The sequence below is a fragment of the Beta vulgaris genome, chromosome 6, assembly GCF_026745355.1.
Source record: "Beta vulgaris subsp. vulgaris cultivar EL10 chromosome 6, EL10.2, whole genome shotgun sequence".
Taxonomy (NCBI): Eukaryota; Viridiplantae; Streptophyta; class Magnoliopsida; order Caryophyllales; family Amaranthaceae; genus Beta; species Beta vulgaris.
In genome coordinates, this window is record NC_079207.1 from 19,341,165 (window position 1) to 19,361,285 (window position 20,121).

General features: G+C 37.4%; 1 long non-coding RNA gene across 1 annotated transcript; it reads right to left on the bottom strand.

Moving 5' to 3' along the window:
• Positions 1 to 1,442: 1,442 nt before the first annotated feature.
• LOC125498436 (uncharacterized) lies at positions 1,443 to 3,416 on the bottom strand. Its single transcript, XR_007275426.2, has 2 exons — positions 2,903 to 3,416; positions 1,443 to 1,647 (listed from the first exon to the last, which is right to left on the bottom strand). It is a non-coding gene; the product is annotated as an uncharacterized LOC125498436 (long non-coding RNA).
• Positions 3,417 to 20,121: the final 16,705 nt, after the last annotated feature.

The window sequence follows — 20,121 nt, forward strand, 5'->3', positions numbered from 1 at the left end:
CGGTGGTGAAAATAACATCCGGGAAGGTGTCGTCCCGAGGGATGACCGGTGGTGGTGGTTGTGACCCGGTGCCTGATTTTCGCCGTCTTGTAAACATGTTGCTTGAAGTCCCAAGAATTAAGAAATTTCTACCCACTTTAATGGTTGAAGGGGAAGGAAAACTTTCACTTACTCTCACTTTAATGGTGGAAGGGAGGAAGAAGAAGATGGAGGTGAGAGAGAGAGTGGAAGAAAGTGAAGAGGATGGAGCAAGAAATTGGTAGGAAGTGATGAGGGAAGTAATTTGGTGAAAATTTGAGGATTTGAGTCGAGTTCTTCAATGGTGGAGGGTGAGTTTTTGGGCAAGAATATGAGAGAATTTGGGGGTTAGGGTTTGAAGGAGAAAGAGTGTGTAAGAGAAAGTGGGTGAAAGAAAGGAGACCAATCTCCTCAATGAAAGCAACCGTCACTCGAGCCCGATTGGGCGACTTTTTCTTTGAGAATATCGCCCAGTTTGTGCCACGGGCCCGATTGGGCGCCTATCGCTCGACGGAACCGGGCGCTATTTTTTTTCCTGCAATTCTTGATCTTGTTACGGGTTCGATCGGGCGTGTCCTGCCCGACAGGATTGGGCATTAATTTGATTTTCCCCTTTTCAATTTCGGTTGCGGGCCCGATTGGGCATATTAGCCCAACAACATCGGGCGTGCTTCATTTTTTTCTGTTTTGTCGTTCTCAATTCTGACGGAGGTAACGCCCGATCGGGCGAGGTGGCCCGATGGCATTGGGCGTACCCCTTTTTCCCCTGTTTCACTTTTATCGTTGCGGGCCTGATCGAGCGCAGCTGCCCGATGGCGTCAGGCGTTTCGCAAGTAAGTGATGGCCTGGATTTTCACGGGTTTCTCCAATTGATGACTAATCCTGCACACATGTAGCTTTAAAGTGAGGATTAGTACTCTCTCACCAAACTACAAAAATTAGTAAGACTAAAAAAAAAATAAAAAGAAGAAAAGAAAAGGAAAGAAAGAAATCAGGTTGCCTCCCGATTAGCGCTGGTTTATAAAGGTCCCGTACGACCATAATGCTTCATCCCTCAAGCAGAAAGGGATGTGGGCTGATGGTATAACTCCTCCATAGATCCAACAGGGATTCATGTATGGTACAACTTCAAGCGTTGTCCATTAACTTTGAAATTCTCACCTGTTGCATTCATCACCTCAATATAACCAAACTTGTTAGTATTAGTGATAGAAAATGGACCAGACCACTTAGACTTCAACTTACCAAGGCAAGGTTTTAGTATAGAGTTGTACAATAAAACCTTGTCACCAATAGAAAACTCCCTGCTCAAAATTTTCTTATCATGCCATCACTTAGTACACTCTTTGTACAGACGCAAACTATCATAGGTGTAACAACCCGCTCTTCCGCGCTGCTAGCGGAACACACTTAACATCCATAAAAAACAATAAACTCTTAATTAAATTACTTCGCAGCGGAAAAATATCCTTAATTACACAAATATCTCGACTAAATTCCTAAATATTATATACAACGAAATTTCAGAAACTATTCCTGAATCAACTATCTAAATACAAACTCAATCCATAATCTATAACGACATCTTTATCTTGCTCCACTTCCAATTCCGAGCTCACAACACCAAACCTGCAAATTCAGGGAGAAAATACAAAACAAACAAAATTCCAAAATGAGTGGAAAACTCGTAACCTTTACTTTGACCCGTTATAAATATTTTGTATATCAAATCATTTTCATCTCGTTATAACGCTGGCATAGCTCACTCTCTTAAACAAATCAGTGGCAAGTATAGGCTTTGGACAAACGCTGCCTCCAAGATTCGTTATGGAGCCAAGCAATACTACCCCCAAGGTTCGTTATGGAGTGTAGCCGACCGTATTAGGTCAAAAGAGTAACCGTCCTCCACCCATACCTTGCCCACTTCCTATTTTCAGTTCATAAACTAAGCCAGCAAAACAGTTGCGTATTCATAATCAATCAATGACATTCATCATCACATTCATATCTATGGCCATATTACAAACTTAATAATCAAAAACAGAATAGAGAGATCACACACACATGGGCATAAGTAATACATTTTACTGAACATAAAGGTTACATAAACGCATTCCAAATTCCAACAATACAATCTTCCTTCATTTTGAACTCCACATGAAACTCAAGTCCATAATCATTCTCCAATAATCACCTCAACAATAACAATAATCAACAACTATTCTCATACTAATCTCAACTACAAACTGAAACCATAACTAATTCAAATTAAGAAATTACCTTCACTTAACATTCTAGATACTTGGCCCTCAAGTTAGAACCAACTATAAGTTCAATAACACTAGCTACACTATATAACTAGCATCCCATTTCATAACCATAATTCTAAATTATAGAAGCAAACTAACTAAACTTAACTTACATACTTAACTAACAAATAAGATACTTATTTGGTCGCTAATGAAATGAAAATAAACACTCCTAAAAACAATAGCAGCGGGAGTAGTATTACCAACAACAACACAACCGTAACACAACAACAACCACATGAACAACTCCACCACCACCACCACTACAACGACACAACAACAAAAACAACGACAGAAGAACAACAACAACAACAACCATCACACAATAAAATAACATAAATAACACAATACCCAACAACAATGGCACATTAACACTACCAACAACAACCCCAACAGAAATAACCAGTAGCAACAAGCACCCCACAACAACCTATACAACGCAGCAACAACAACAAACAGAGAAGAGGGGAAAAACAAACAACAACGACCAGCAATAACGACAACAACACAACACCGACATCACGCATCAACACAACAACAATAACATCTCAAAACACATGAAAAAGAGGAGATACCTCGATACTTAGCAAAACCATCAACACACGGCCACCAATAGAACTTTGGGAGAGCAAGGCAGTAACAACAACATCACGACGGCGGCACACGAGCAGCCTGGTGGTTCGTCACGAGTCTGGTGATTGCAACAACTATGTGCAGAAGAACTAGTGAGGACCAACGAGAACAAAGGAGTTGGCGAGAGAGAGAAAGAGATGCGATGGGTCGCGGTCCAGCAAGGCAGGGGAGTCGTGCGTTGACTTTCGTCGAGCATCAAAGCTCCGCAGTCTGTTTGTCGGTGGAGCACCGAGCAGGACACGAGAGAGAGAGAGAGAAAATATTGGGGTTTGGGGTTTTAAGTGAAATGGATTTTCACGGGGAAGGAGAAAACAAATGAGATTGAATTTCTTTGGATTTGGGTTTTAATTAACCGACAAGGGAAAGAAATGGATCCAACTTTGGTTTTCTAATCGGGTAAATACTATTTAACAAATTATACTTAGAACCCAAAATAGATATAATAATAATAACTTCATAAAATTACATTAATAATCACGTTATACCACAATAAAATTCATACTTTTTGCGATTAAGATGGATGATCAGGCAACAAAGGGGAAGGAGAAATTGCTTTTTGCTAGAGTTTTGGTGGAGGTTGGATTGAAGCAAGACCTTCCTGATACTATTGAATTCTGCAATGAATATGGTACTAAAGTACAGCAAAAGGTCAAATTTGAGTAGAGACCTATTCAACGTACTAAATACTCAGGATTTGGGCATGAGGAAGAGAATTGCAAAGTAAACATGGGAAAGAAGGTATAGATTCCTAAAAGAAAGGCACTGGTTACTTTTAGCCTCTTAGAAACTAGAGTTAAGCTGCCAAATCTAGGTCAGGTTAACCTGAACTTGTGTCCTGGGTGGTGCTTTTCTCATAATTTTGGCTGTCATGAAAATGGAAGAATCATTCTAGGGTGATGTCCTATTTTTTTTAATGTTAATATTTGTCTGGTTACTAGCCAATACATACATTGTATTGTTGAACCTAGAATTGGGGGTGATAGTTTTGCATGTACTTTCATATATGGCCTTAATGACTGCCATAGTAGGAATGAATTGTGGACTGGATTGAAGAATATAGCTAAGGACAATGTGCTTCCCTGGCTCTTAATGGGCGACTTTAATGCAGTGAGTAGTTATGAAGATAGAATTGGTGCCCCAGTGAGAGCAAGTGAAACTAGACCCTTGCTAGAATGTATGCAAGCATGCCGGCTCAATGATGTGAAGGCAACTGGAAGGTATTACACTTGGTGTAATAAGCAGGATGGAGACCAAAGGGTTTACTCCAGAATTAGTAGAGCTCTAGCTAATCCAAAACGGATTGATGCTTATGATTTAGCTGAAGTGAATATAATGCATGAGGGTGATTTTAATCACACCCCTCTACTGATGCGTGTGTATCCAAAGTGTCAACTTAAAAAGCCTTTTCGATTTCATAATATGTGGTGTCATCACGAAAGGTGGTGGAGGTTGTTAGGAGGGAGTGAAGAAGGAGTGTACAAGGGTGTGCTATGTTTCAAGTCTGAAAAAAAAACTCAAAATGGTGAAGATAGCTCTGAAATCATTGAATAAAGAAGGTTTTGGTGATGTTGAAGCAAATGTGGTCAAGGCTAGATGTAACCTTGTGAGAGTGCAAGCTAAGCTTCAAATGAATTTAACAGATCATGAGTTGATCAGGGCTGAGAAGCAGTTGACTGAAGAGCTGAATGGAGCAAAAGAAAATTTGAACAGTTTTTTGCAACAAAAGTCTAAAGTGCCTTGGCTGAAATGTGGTGATGAGAACTCAAAGGTTTATTATCAAGGTCTCAAGGCAAGGAGAATACAGAATAGAGTGAATGATGTTAAAGATAGTGATGGAGTATGGGTCAATCAGAGAGAAAAAGTGGATGCTGCTTTTGTGAACTAGTATAAGAAGTCGTTCTCTTGCACAGAACAAAGACAACCTGTTCTTGAAACCCTAATAAACAAGGGTGAGAAGCTAACTGAGCATCACCTTAGCATTGTGCAGCAAGATTTTACCAAGGAAGATGTGAAGAGAGTAGTGTTCAGTATTCCAAATGATAAAGCTCCTAGAATTGATGGGTTCAACAGCTGCTTGTATAAGCATTGCTGGGAAATCATTAGAGATGACATAAGTGAGGCAATTCTGGACTTCTTCAGAACAGGGAAAATATTAAAGGAAATTAATATCACAACTCTAACATTAATTCCTGAGGTGAAATGCCCTGAGAATGTAATTGAGTTCCGACCTATAGCCTGTTGTTCAATGCTGTACAAGTGCATCACTAAACTGATTAGTGAAAGATTGAATATGATTTTGCCTGATATTATCTCTGATAGCCAAGGAGCATTTGTGTTAGGAAGAAGCATTCTACATAATGTTCAGATTTGCCAAGACTTGGTGAAATGTTACAAGAGGAAAACTACAAGAGCAAGCTACATGATGAAGCTTGACTTGAATAAAGCCTATGCCACCATCAACTGGCAATTCTTGCAACAAATGCTTGAAGGTGTTGGGTTTCCAAGGAGGCTCATCAAGTTGATCATGTTGTGTGTGCAAACACCAATGTTTTCTATCATGCTGAATGGTGCACCTACAGGGTTTTTTGGTGCTCAGAGAGGGCTGAGGCAGGGAGACCCAATGCCCCCCTGCTCTTTGCTCTCTGCATGGACTATCTTGACAGAATCTTGAACTACATAGGAGACATGGCGGGTTTTAGGTTTCACTCTAGATGCAAGGCCTTGAAACTCATACATTTGTGTTTTGCAGATGATTTGTTGTTGTTTTTTTTGCCATGGGTACATTAAATCTATATACATTATTCTTCAAGGCTTCCAAATGTTCTCTAATGCATTTGGGTTTGAAGTAAATGTTAACAAGTCTGAAGCTTATTTTGCTGGTATGCAAGAAGACATTATATAGAGAGTTACTGTTGTTAGTGGGTTTAAAACAGGCTCTCTTCCATTTAGATACCTTGGGGTTCCAATATCCACAAGGAAACTGAAAGCTCATGAATGTGAAGGACTTTTTGATAAAATGGTGAATAGAATTAACGTGTGGAGCACTAGGAACATTTCTATGGCTGCTAGGTTTCAGTTAATTCATAGTGTGTTGATGAGTGTGCACACATACTGGGGCAGCTCTTCATAATTCCTAAAAGTGTTCTAAAGGAAGTTAATGCAATATGCAGAAGCTTCTTGTGGACTGGCTCACATAATAATAGTAGTGATGGGGTTGTAGCATGGGAGAAGCTATGCAAGACAAAGACAACTATCGATCTGGGTTTGAGGGAGACCTTGAAATGGAATATAGCTGTTGTATGTAAATTAGCTTGGTGTGTTGCTCAGAAAAAAGATAGCTTATGGGTCAAATGGGTCAGTGGCATATTGGCTCAACATAGTGGGAGACCTATAATGCTCCCAATACTGCTAGTTGGGGGTGGAAGTATGTATGTTTGGCTAAGAATGAGATGAATGCTAACACTCTTAACACACAGCGGATGCATGATAGGCAGTATAGTATTAAAAAATAAAACAAAGCACTGCTAGTAGTGGAGGCTCATAGTTAGTGGAGCAAGTATGTGTGGTGTAGATACTCACAACCAAAACACAAAATGATACTATGGCTTGCTCTTCAGGACAGATTGAAAACAAGACAAAGGCTTAAGAACATGAATATATGTACAGATGATACTTGCACTCTCTGCCAGCAACATATTGAAACTAGAAAGCACCTGATGTTTGAGTGTGTATTTAGTGCACAATGTATCACCAGAGTGATGAATTGGCTTAGTGTCAGATGGAGTGGAAGAAGTCTAATATAGATGTGCAAGTGGCTCAAAGATAGATACAGAGGGTCGAGATTTAGAAGAATGGTGATTTTGGCTGCCATTGCTGCCACTGTGTACATGGTCTGGAAGAACTGCAATTTAGCTTATTGGGACCAAGTGATTATGACTGTTGATAGAACAGTTAATGATATTCAATATATGATTAAACATAGGATTGTACAAATCATGAGCATGAAAGTTAAAGATAGTGATAGACAGTGGATTGAAAATTTGTAATAGCTGGGTATGTCCAGTTGAGATGTGGTTGTTGGGTTGTTAATCCGTAGCTTCCTTTAGGCTGTTTATGTTTTTGGGCTTTAATATCATTACTTACTTATCAAAAAAAAGACAAATTTTAAACTTCAGCATTCTTGATTGTGATGGAACTAGCTTGAGATGACTGTGTTGGTGGTGGTGCTGCCTCTACAGTCTTCTTCTTGGGCTTCCTTGTCTTCTCGATTTCCACATGCTTCACAACAGGGTCTTTTGACTTTGGTATGCCACCCTTATTTTTAGGTCATGTTGGCTTTGGTTTAGGTGAGTTTTTGCACTTGTTTTCCCTGTGGCCAACCTCCTGACAGTTTGAGCACTTCCTCTCCTTCTTCTCATTCCCTTCCCCCTCTTCCTTCTTCCTCTTTTTACCACTTGGTCTTCCGGGCATCACTTTAATGGTTGGAGGGTTTGGTTCATCAAGTGGTGCCTTCTCCCATTGACTGTGTCCAGGCATGCCATGGAAGGCAGGAGCATAAGTTGCTTTGTATGCATCAACATGGTATGCTTCATGAATGAAGTCCTCATAATCCAATCTTTTCAGCTCAATACATGCCAATGCATGACAACATGGTATGCCCATCAAGTTCCATCTATAGCATCCACACTCCCACTTTTTCAAATTAATATATATATATATATATATATATATATATATATATAATATATATATATATATATTATATATATATATATATATATATATATTCACCTTCTTCATGGTCGTCTTAAACATTTTAGAGTCCCTGTTCCAATCTTAAAAATTGGGCCCCTTATATTCAGAAAAATGAAATTTTCATAATAAAAAAATATCTATTAAAAAAATTATCAAAATACGATTATATTCTTACAAATTGAATCCACGAAAACTTAAACTACTTTATTAAAATGGTAAATAAAATCTCAATACAGCTTAAAGCTATTATTAACCTCCTACATAAAACGAGCTATTCTTCTAACGATATATTTTGATTATCAACATGAATATGAGGCTCTTTTATAATAAATTTATCAAGAGCTCCTTTTTGGGATTGAGTTAACTCCTCAAGCCTTTTTTTCTTACGTTTTTCATACCCAGATTCATACTTTCTAGTTTTAGGAGGCATAGAGAAAAAAAACAACTAAGGTGTAAAACACACAATCAAAAATCTAAGACGTAAATAAAGGTGAAAAAAAAAGGAGCGAAACAACCTGACAATTAAGCAATAATACTCTAATTTTTGATGAATATTCCCCAATTAATCAATTATTAACCAATAATTTCAACCTAAAAAAACAAAGAAAAAGATCTCATTAAAATATACACAATACCATTAATCCTTAAATTATAAAATACTACTTCTAGTAGACTATTCTGACAAAAGATCAATGGGAGCAACAATGATCCAAGTAAGAGAAACAAATTAAAGGTCACAAAATAACATGTCAGTATATATTTCGAACATATTTAGATTAAAGCTAACGAAAGCACCAACACCCAATCATAATAATTCTTAATATTTTTTGAGGACACAAATATTGACACTAGACTCAAATTTTAAATTACTCCTCTCCTTCCTCCCTTCTTACACCAACAAAGTACAATGAGCAGCACACAACATTATAGAATTCAAAGAAAATTGACCCCAAATAGCTTCAATCCATCACCATGCCGCAAAGCAAATACCAAACTACCATTATTATAATTGAAAGGAATGCAAACAACAATTAAATAGGAAGCAGAAACATCTGGAAAGGAAAAAACACAAGTCAAAGAAATAGGCATTCATGCACCATGAATTGCACAGAGAATTGGATACATCATAACATCACATGTAGCAAATATAATTTAGATAAAGCAAAAAATAGAATTAAGCAAAAGAAAAAACATAATCTCAAGGTTACCTGGTATACGGCACATCATGATTGGTCTTCTAAGCATGAGTTGCTACAAAACCAAGTATATTCCAACCCGAATCATTTGTAACTACGAATTAATACCATAGTGAATATCTCTGGAGCTGCAAGAGAAGAAATTGGAAAATTAAAGACGAGAATCAAAGGCCACCATTAGCTTCCATGATTACAATATATAGTAATTTAGTAAAATTAATCCGGAACCCCCAATTTTTGGAAATCGTAGAAAAAATTCTTTCAATTTCTTTCCTCGTAAAGTAAGTGAATTGATGCATAGAAAAGAAAACTGAAATAAGTTGATATGTATTACAGACTTACAGTCACCCAATTACCCAAATAATTAGATCTTCAAAATTGAAAAGCTACCATATTGCACAAGAGAAAATAAAATCGAATCTGGTTCCTTTTTCCTCCCCGAATTTCTTGAAATAAAATCCCAAAATTCCAGAAAAAAAAAAGTTGATGGTATGAATTTCAATTTCTTTTGTCTCAGAACTAATTGATAATTGATGAAAAAAATAGAAATGAGTTAGAAATATATGTAGAGTGAAAAAATAAGCCATTAATTGAAGATTGGATGGAGAAATCACAATTGATATTTTCATATTTTCCGCAATGGTTGATAAGGAAATAAAGAATGAGTGAGAGAATTTTGGGAAGTTAGGAGAAATTAAAAATTTAGAAGATTTTTTTTGAAAATTGGAAAGAAAAATAAGGGAAGTTAGAGAAGAACGTGGTTAGGTTCATATTTGCAGTTTGCACGTGATAGGAAGAACGAAGACAAAAAATTAATTTTTTTTTTCTAAAAAAAGTTGGGCTGCAATATTTGGGAATTGGGCCCTCAAAATTTCGGGGCCCTATGCTAATGGTCTGATTGCACAGGCCATTGGCCGGCCCTGACCTTCTTAATCAACCTCAAACTCCCAAACATCTACCTGATGCACTCTACAATCCCTTATGTATTGCCTGTGTTTTTCCACAAACTTCACAACAGATGACATTATCTTCCCTTCAAGTTTGTGCAACCCTTCTTTTTTTTTTGGCAAAATCTAGCATTAACCCACCTCCTAATCCACTCCATCATTGTCAAAATGGGTTTTACCCTAGCCTCCCTCAACACACCATTAAAACTCTCACAACAGTTGTTAAGCAACATTCCTGACTTGCACATTGGGGAAAATCTATGCCTTGACCAACTTGAAGCAAGGATGTCCTCCAAGTACTTGTAAGCATCATTGTTAATCAAGTTGATGCTTTGCATAGCTTCATCGATTTTGCCTAAGTTTGAGGCATGACAAACAAGAACACAATTTCATAAGTATTATGCATAATAGCATTAAAACTCTGTCAAATCAACAAGGGAAACACTGTAACCTCAGTTGTTGCTCTAGCATCTTTCCAAAACTGTTGTGTTGTAAGCTACACTAGGAAATAGCTTCTTGAAATTGGCCCATATATGTCTGGCACAGTATCTTGTTTCAACATTTTGGGACAACTGTGCTAAAAGCTTCAAGTAACCCCTGCAATAGAACACATGTTAAGTAAAGTTTCAATGTAAGTAAAAGGAAAATCAGATCTTAACTAATGATGCAAGTTCCTTAACCTTTTCTCTGTCACTAATGAAGGTGACAAGTTCAGGTTTGTCTTTAAAAAATGTCACAGCATGTGACACACTTGCAAGATATGAAACTAGCAGATGCAAAAACCAAGTCCATGACTCAGTGTTCTCAACTTCTACAACGGCCCAAGCAACGGGGAAAATGTTGTTGTTGCCATATTTCCCCACTACTGTCAATAAGATTCCAGGGAATGGACCCTTGAGATGGCATCCATCGACCCCCAAATGGGTTTACAACCAGCCATGAAGTCTTCTTTACATGGTTGAGGGTAGATGTACATTCTCTGAAATAAGGGGGGAGGCCTCTCAATTGATTCCACCTTCACTATTGCATTACTACATGTGTTATGTTTCTTCACAGTGGTCACATAGTCCTATACCCTTTTATATTGCTCTGATGCATCTCCCCCTATCATGTAGGATGTTATTCTCCTAGCAAGCCAGCATTTATGTTATGATACATCAACTCCAATATCCTTCCAACCTTTAGTTGAAAAGCTCTCAAATCCCAAGATGGGTTGTCCCTCCAATCCTCCAAATATATGTCAGCTAAGTACTGAGAACTGACCCTAGTGTTCTTGCTCTGCCACCCACACTTATGATGCATATTGAGGCTTCTGATCACCAAAGAATTTTCCCCTTTAATCTTTCTACAAGTTACCCTAAACCTACACTTCTTCTTCCTCTTTGCTTTGCAACTGCAAATCCTAGATCTACCCTTTTTTGGAACACATGAACATTTCTTCCTACAGTAAGCACTTAAATAAATTTTTACTCACATTATGAAGAAGATAGAAATCATACCCAACGTAAATTGAATGATAATGCAGAGCTTTTCTGAACACCAGATGGGATGGAAATTTTAGTCCAACAGATAGCTCAATCTTACTTTTGAAGTCCACAGCTGGATTGAACACCTTATTGTCATCAACTTCATCATCAGAATTCTTTGGACTACTTAGCTCTTCATCTGATTCATCTATCACAGCATCACTGCCCACAACAACATCATCATCATCTGAGGTTGCATTTCCTTCAATTTTGTTCTCTGAACCCTCTTCTGCATCCACAATCTGTAGTGTCCTCTCCGTGCTCTGAAATCTAAGACCACCCAAACTCCTAGTGACTATCTCATTAATGTCCAAATCAACATTTTGTGCAAAGAAATCATCATCTTCCTTGTCCTCGAAATCACTTTCACACAAAACAACATCACTATCCTCACTTTTACTTTCATTCCCACTTTCATTGCCACTTGTACTTTCCCCATTTGATGCAGCAGGCTCAACTAGTTATCTTGGCTTTTTTTCTAGACAAGGTTTCCTTATTGTCTTGACAGAAGAGGGTTTCCCTGTTGTTTTTAGGTGAAGAAGAGGGTTTCTTTGTTGTTTTAGCAAAGGAAGTTTCTTGGTTGTTTTAGCAGAAGAAAGGGGTTTTGTTGTTTTGGCAGAAGGTTGGGGTTGGTTTCTTGTTTCATCATAAAAAAGGGGTATGCTGAAGCTATTGTGGATGGTTTCAGGGTTATCTTGGGGTTTTCTAAGTGAGTTGAGGGAAAAACCTTCACCAAAAAACCCTAAAGTTTCATCACAAACATGTGCTGGGTCCCCCATAGTGCTTGATGACTCACCAACATGATTGTTGGAATCTAACCCAACTGTCCCCTTATCTGCTAGATTCAGTGTGGATTTATGTACCTCAGATTCCCCATCCTTCTCTCATGGACCACATATATATGGTAAAACCCATCCTCCTCAGGGGCACATAAAAACTCACCTATATCCTTGTCACTCTTAATTTCCTTCATACCAGCAAACAAATTATACCCATGACTTCTAAACCAAATCCTTCCAGGATCAGTATACCCAAGATCTTTAATCCATCCCACAATTTCAAAGTAACAAAATCTCCTCTTCATTGAAACGCAAGTTCAACCCCCCCCCCCCATATATAGTCTTCCACCTTCTAGTCACAAAATCCCCCCATGATACAATATGATATTAACTGCCTCCATGAAACTAAAAACTAGATAATAAACAGTATCCCACCTATTGAACCTGCTTCAATTAAGTAACATGCAAAATGCAATTACAATGTCAGCTACTGAACATAGACATACTCAACAACAATATCAATTAATCCAATTGAATCCCTAATATCAGCTACAACTTCCATCACACTATGACAAATATTAATCACACTATAACAAACATAAGCAATTCAAACCCTAATCTGAGCTACACCTTATTCACATCATGACAAACAAAAGCAAATTTAATCCCAATTAAACGAAAATTCATAAATTACACCCTCAGACCCCAAATTCATCAACTTCATGAAAGCATAAAGTACGAATTTTGCTCCCAAGCTAATTTTAGTTGCAGAAAAATAACAACTCACCTTGATTTGTTAACATTCCTTTACTTCGCTGCTCTTTTGGATACCATGCTTCGAAGAATTACATAAAAACACAGAATTTTGCTCGATTTGTTAGTGAATTTATGAAGCTTAATTGGCTTTGCTTCACGCATGAACAATAAGAGAAATACAGTGAGGGAGAAACCGAAATTGAAAGCCACAAACTTATCTCTACAATTAATGTTGTTGTCATTAAGCTTCACTTACCCATTGTCAGCTTTTTTCTGTGATTAATTGAAGAATTGGAGAGAGTGAGTTGAGTGGAAAGAAATATGAGAGAGAAAGGGGGAAATTAGGTTTAGAATAAGAAATAACCACTTTATACGTATTCAAACAGTGATATACATATAAACAGCTCAAAAATACGTATAAATAAGATCACGTGACGCTCACGTGATCATTAATTGCTCGGAAAGTGGAAGTCAACGCCAGAAAATGACTTTGGATAGTGGTCAACAACGAGTTGTGTAACTTGGGTAGTTTTTTTTTTTAAAGATTTCTAAAAGGAGTAGTTTTTTTTTTTTTGCAAAAACCTGCGTAACTAGGGTAGTTTTGGTTAAAAAATCCTAAATAAACACAAGGCAGTGTTTATATAAAAATCTACTTGCACTCCCTTTGGAATTTTGGCACTGTTTCTTTGACCACTTTGACTCTCTTTAGTGTTTTAGGAAAAATATAGTTAAATGGGATCTCATTTGATTTGGCTCAATGTGAACTATTTTTACATATCATTTTTATAATATTTTATTACATGTATTTAAACATATTTTTATTTAAAGTTCTGTCTCGGGAGGTGTGAAAAAGTGAATGGGGCAAAGAATTAGGGATGGAGGGAGTAGTAGTTACTTGTCGAGAATTATCGTGTGTTTTGAAAAACGAAAACTAGGGTTCTAGTCAGTGGCAGAACCAGCTGGGGGACATGGGGATAGATGGCTCTACTTTTAAAAAATAATTTTTTTTTGGAAAAATTGACAAAAATAAGCCAACCTTTGCCCCGTATTCCATATTTAAGCCAACGTTTTGAAAATCCAGATATAAGCCAACCTTTGTATCATTTTTACCAATTTGGTCAGATTACCTCCAACCTATTTACAGGTTAAAAATATGTTCATTTTTTCTGAATTTATTTTGTTATTTTTTACCTCATTTTTTCCATTCAATCCTCTCCCATCTATTCTCTCCCTCATCTCTCTTCTCCCTCATCTCTCTTCTCCCTCGTCACTCATCGCCTCCGTCGCACCGCCATCTTCGCACCGCCGCCATCGCAGCCTCCGGATCTCCTCTCTCCTCTTTGGTTCATTTTAATTTTTTAACTTTCCCCTTTTATGGTGGGGCTGCGGTTTTTGGTTCTGGGGGTCTCAGTTTGGTGGGGGTGGTTCAGTTTTGGGGTTTGGGATAGTCATGGCTGGGTTGTGGAGGTTTTGGGTTGTGGCTGGGTGGGGTTAATTCGGTGGTTGGTGGGTTTTGGGTGTTGGGATTGTTGGGTTTGGTGGGGTGGTTTGGTTATGGGGTTGGGTTTGGCTTCAATGGTTGAGCTGTGGTGGTGGGGGTTCGATTTTGGTGGCGGTGGAGGTTCGGTTGTGGGTTAATGATGGGGGTTCAGTTGTGGGTTAATGTTGGGGTCCGATTTGGCTTTGTAGTGGGGATTCGGGTGGTGGAGGATCGTTATGGTGGTCGTGGATTTTGTTTTGGTGGGGGGCTCGGTTCGAATGGGAGTTCGATTGGAGGGGTCTGGTTGTGGTGAGGGGTCGATTTGAGTCGGGGTTCGATTGGTGGGGTCTGGTTGTACGTGGTTGTGGGTTTTGTTCGAGTGGGGGTTTGATTGGTGGATTGGGTATTGGGTGTTTTCCGCCTCGGGGTGGGCATCGGGTGTTTTCAGGTGAGGTGTGGGCGGTTGTCAGGGTGGGAAGTGGGTGTTTTCAGGTGAGGGGTGGGGGTTGTTGGGGTGGCAATGGGTGGCTGGTGTTTGGCATGGTGATAGTGGTGGGTGGTTGATGTTTGGTGGTGATAATAATAATAATAATGATTAATGATTAATAACAATAACAATTAATATTTAATAATAATAAATTAATAATTAGTGATAATAGCATTATTAACCTGAAGCAACAGGTTACCAACAGGTTAACCTGGCAATTAACCTAAAATTGGTAAAAATGATACAAAGGTTGGCTTATATTTGGATTTTCAAAACGTTGGCTTAAATGTGGAATACGGGCCAAAAGTTGGCTTATTTTTGTCAATTTTTCCTTTTTTTTTAAAAAAAGAAAAAAAACCGAAAAAAACACTCTCGAACATTTTGAAAAAAAAAAGACGCTGAAGAGTGAAAAGAGAGAGACCGAGGAAGAGAGAGACTGAGGAAGAGAGTTTAAGGACAAGAGAAACCCTAAAGACGTCGACCGGAGATTCACAGTCGTCGGAGCCGACGACGACGAGCGGCGAGTAACGAAGGCACGAGCACTCGAACAGGAAGCGACGCTACGAGTTGCGACGGTCGAAGCGAAGCGAACTGCCATCCCCACCGCCCACGCGTCCATTCACCGTCGCCGACTCGCCGGCCTCCCGACTCCGGAGACGCCCATTATAATTTTCAGTCAGTTTGTAAGTTTTCTTAACTAACCCTAAGTTTTAAAATAAGTTTTTAAAGGCAATATTTTATATTTACAATTTACATTGTTTGGTTGTGAATTACTGAATTATGACATTTGTGAAATGTTAATTTGTGATTGTGGATTTATGGTTGTTGATTGATTTGTTTTTGGTTTGGAATTGGTCATGAACTCATGATTTAGGAAATTGTTAGTTTGCAATTTGAAATTTCGAATTAGGAAATTATAAATGTGAGTTGATTTATAATTGAAATATTGAATAGTTTAGTTTGAAGAGGAATACTTTGATATGTAATTGATTAATGTTTATCCATTTAATAGGAAATGTAAGTGATTCACATTCACCTAATTCTAACAAGTCCAAGGCTAAGGGAAAACAACCCGATTTTTGACAATTTCTCCTTAAAATAATGAAATCCCAAGAAATTTCTTCACCCCCTCATAGTGAAACACCTCAAAACGAATCTCCTCCATTTACCTCTCCTCAAACACATGATGTTGATATGGATGTTGGTGGTTCAAATACTAGTAAAACTATAAGCATTTTGGAATTTTGAATGTAAAACATTAAGTATTAAACAATTTGTGTTGTATTGTTTTTTTTTATATATTTTTTTCGAATGTTTGACGGTCGAATTTTGTCCCCACTTTGAGAATCCTGGCTTCGCCACTGGTTCTAGTGTTGCACGTACCATAAGTCTATCTGATTATGACGATGGCTAGACGACATCTTCATCTCTGGAAGAAAGCAACATTAAAAGTGAAATTACACAGTATTGGTAGTAGCTATGATTCCAGGTTTTCTTGTCGTAGTGTTGAGATTTAATGAGGGCGAATGTAATTGAAAAGTTAAAACGTAAATCATTACAGAAAAAAATAGAGGTTGAGAGCGATTTAGCTGATTAGGGTGACCCTTATTTCCCCGCTAAATTTTTGGAGCGTGTTTGTAGCAAAGATACGGGTATTCCGAAGGATTTGTTGATGAATACGAGGAACCTTAACAGAAAGAATATGAACAAAGTTGAAAGAAGGAAAAAAAAGGAGGAGTTGATGAAGAAGCAACAGCAGGATATCATCGATGTTAAGGATGGGGTATCTGGATCAATGTTTCATGTTGAGGATCAAGTTACTGCTGACATTGCTCGTCACATTGTTCAAGCCTACAATCAGCAGCAGGTTTGTTTTTCTTTTTTTTTTTTTTTGTTCGTCACTTTTGTATATGCGCTTTCCTAGGCATTTTTTCAATAGTGATAGTAAAAGAAAGAGAGTGTGGGTCCCAAGAATTTTTGTAGAATAAAAAGTTACCAAAACAAGTAAAAAAAAGTGTAGCAAGTAATTTGAAACTTCCTTATAAGGAAAGTGTAGCGAGTAAAAAAACGGAGGAAGTATAATTCAGATAAGATAAGATAAGAAAAGACAAGATAAGAAACATTCATATCAAATAAGAATAATTCAGATAAGATAAGAAAAATTAAGATCAGATCAGAGAAAAGTAACAATAAAAACAAATACGATAAGTAAAATACAGATCAAATAAGAAAAATTCAGATCAGATAAGAAAAATTCAGATCAGATAAGCAGAATTCAGATCAGATTAGATCAGATAAGAAAAATTCAGATCAGATCAGAAAAATTCAGACGAATCAAACACACCCTTAGGGTGCGTTCAATTCAACTTATAAAAGCATTCTAATGCTTATCCAAAAAATAAACAGATTCGATCAGATTGAATAAGATAAGAAAAATTCAGCTCAGATCGGATCAGAAAAATTATAACAATAAAAACAACTACTATAAAAACAACTACATATGTTTTAGGGGCAATTATGTTTATGTTATGCTAAAAGGGCTTTTAGACGCAACTTGCCCCAATGAGGTGCCTCTATAACCAAATTTTTTCATAGTGAATTGCAAAGAAATTAAAATAACCAGTTATCTATACATTATTACTAACGGTATGTATACACACACATACAGGCAATTACGCATAATCTTAATGATATTAATAAAGGCATATATAAGTGTAACCTTAAGGTTTTTCACATTAAAATATTGTCTTCTAATCAAGCGTAATTCAATGGATAATTAAAATTATCTTCAGATACAATTACTTTCTAAATGATGTTAAAAAAAAGTTAGTTACGCTGCAACCACAATTCAAGTGACACTAAAAAATATCTTTAGATGCAACAATAATCTATGTGATGCTGAAAAAAAATGGCTATATAGACAACTAAATTCATATGAAACTAAATACATGGCTTTAGAGACAACTAACTACATTTGATGCCAAAAAAATGGCTTTAGAGACAACTAAATTCATGTGACGTTAAATACATGGCTTTAGAGACAACTAACTACAGTTGATGCTGAAAAAAATGGCTTTAGAGACAACTAAATTCATGTGACGCTAAATACATGGCTTTAGAGAAAACTAACTACAGTTGATGCTAAAACGTAATGGCTTTAGAGACAACTAAAGTCATGTGACGCTAAATACATGGCTTTAGAGACAACTAACTACAGTTGATGCTTAAAAAAATGGCTTTAGAGACAACTAAATTCATGTGATGCTAAAAATATGGATTTAGAGACAACCAATCTTCATATGATGCTAAAAACATGGTTTTAGAGGCAACCAACATTCATCTGATGCTGAAATGTATCTTTGGAGGCACCAGAATATACTTGACACTAAAAACCATATAATTTAAAGGCAACCATGTTTATGTGATGGTAAAAGGGGGTTTCAGAGGCAAGTCGGTCAAATGACGTGCCTCTATAGCCAATTTTTTTTGTAGTGGAAGCACGCCCGACGCTAACGGGCTAATACACCCGATCGGGCCCACCATCGAAATTGAAAAGGGGAAAATCAAATTAACGCGCGATCTTGTCGGGCAGGACATGCCTGATCGAACCCGTAACAAGATCAAGAATTGCAGCGTCCGATTCCGTTGAGCGATAGGCGCCCGATCAGGCCTGTGACACAAACTGGGCGATATTTTCAAAGAAAAGTCGCCCGATTTCATCGGGCTCTAACGTCCGATCGGGATCGAGCGCCGGCTGCTTTTATCAAGGAGATTTGTCTCCTTTATTTCACCCACTTTCTCACACACACTCTATCTCCTTCAAACCCTAAACCCCAAATTCTCTCATCTTCTTCCCCAAAAACTCACCCTCCACCATTGAAGAATGTAACGCCCCGACCTCTAAGCATCTTTATTAGGTTAATAAATCTTGATTATTAGCAGCGAAAGTCCTAGCTTTTGGTCGGTGCGTTACTGCCGTACTTTCCATTAGGAAAATACAAGGCAACATACTTGCATAAACATATAATAACATGAAAACTTAAATGTACTACATTATATTAAAGTAGAACAGAGTTAATGTTAATTATACTAAGTAAGTACTTAAATTACAAAAGCTTTAATTGTTTGAGTTATTCTAATAACATTTCCTCACTGCTAAGCCATGGCGTCATCCCCATCGGTACCTAAAACGAAAAACAAAACGTCATGAGCCGAGGCTCAGTAACATACTACTCTAACAACGTAAATTTCATTTCAACTCATTTTATTTGAAAACAGGGAGAAGAGAATATCGCAAACATCATTTCATAAACATATAACTTGATAATAGAAATCCAACCATTTTGAGATATTATCCTTTATAATCTTACATCATTTTTAATGGTAACTTGGCAAGTACAACATCATAACATCATAATCATTAATCCGAAAGGCGGTCACAACAAAGCTGACACTTGCGGTGCCCATAACATTAATCCGAAAGGCGGTCACAACAAAGGTGACACTTGCGGTGCCCATAACATATACATATCCGAAAGGCGGTCACAACAAAGGTGACACTTGCGGTGCCCATATCCGAAAGGCGGTCACAACAAAGGTGACACTTGCGGTGCTCATAAAGTACTGCCAAGAACCGTCTTTCACTTTCATTTATCATGTTTCATTATTTTTATATTTATGTCATAAAACATCTCTTAAGTATCATGAAAAACCAATTCATCAGCATCATAAACATCATTTAGCAAAACATTTCGTATCCCGCAATCCATAAACACATATCATCAAAACATTATGTAAAGCGTCATAAAACGTAGTTGGAAGGGGAGTGCGGGTGTTAGCAGTAGACGTTACCTCGAGTCGCGATTATTATACTTGATAGCCGGGTGAGGCTTGTAATATCCCTTTTCCTTTCTAATCTATTCAAGGATTAATAAAAGACGACTTGTTAATATTCTATTCTAAATCTTTAAGCTCTACGATCCATTTCCATCATGTGTCTATGAGTTACTAGAGTGTTTATGAACTTAATAGTTATGAAACCTTATTATCACCATTTATTACTTAAACTATAATTCTTGAATTTAATAACTTGATTACTAGCTTATGTAAACTATTTAATTAGTGATAACCATTTCTTCTAAGATTCATGGAAATTCATGTTTAATGACTTGAAGGTATGATTATAGAACTTTCATACTTTAGTTAGACTTTTAATAGTAAAGTGATATTTAACTA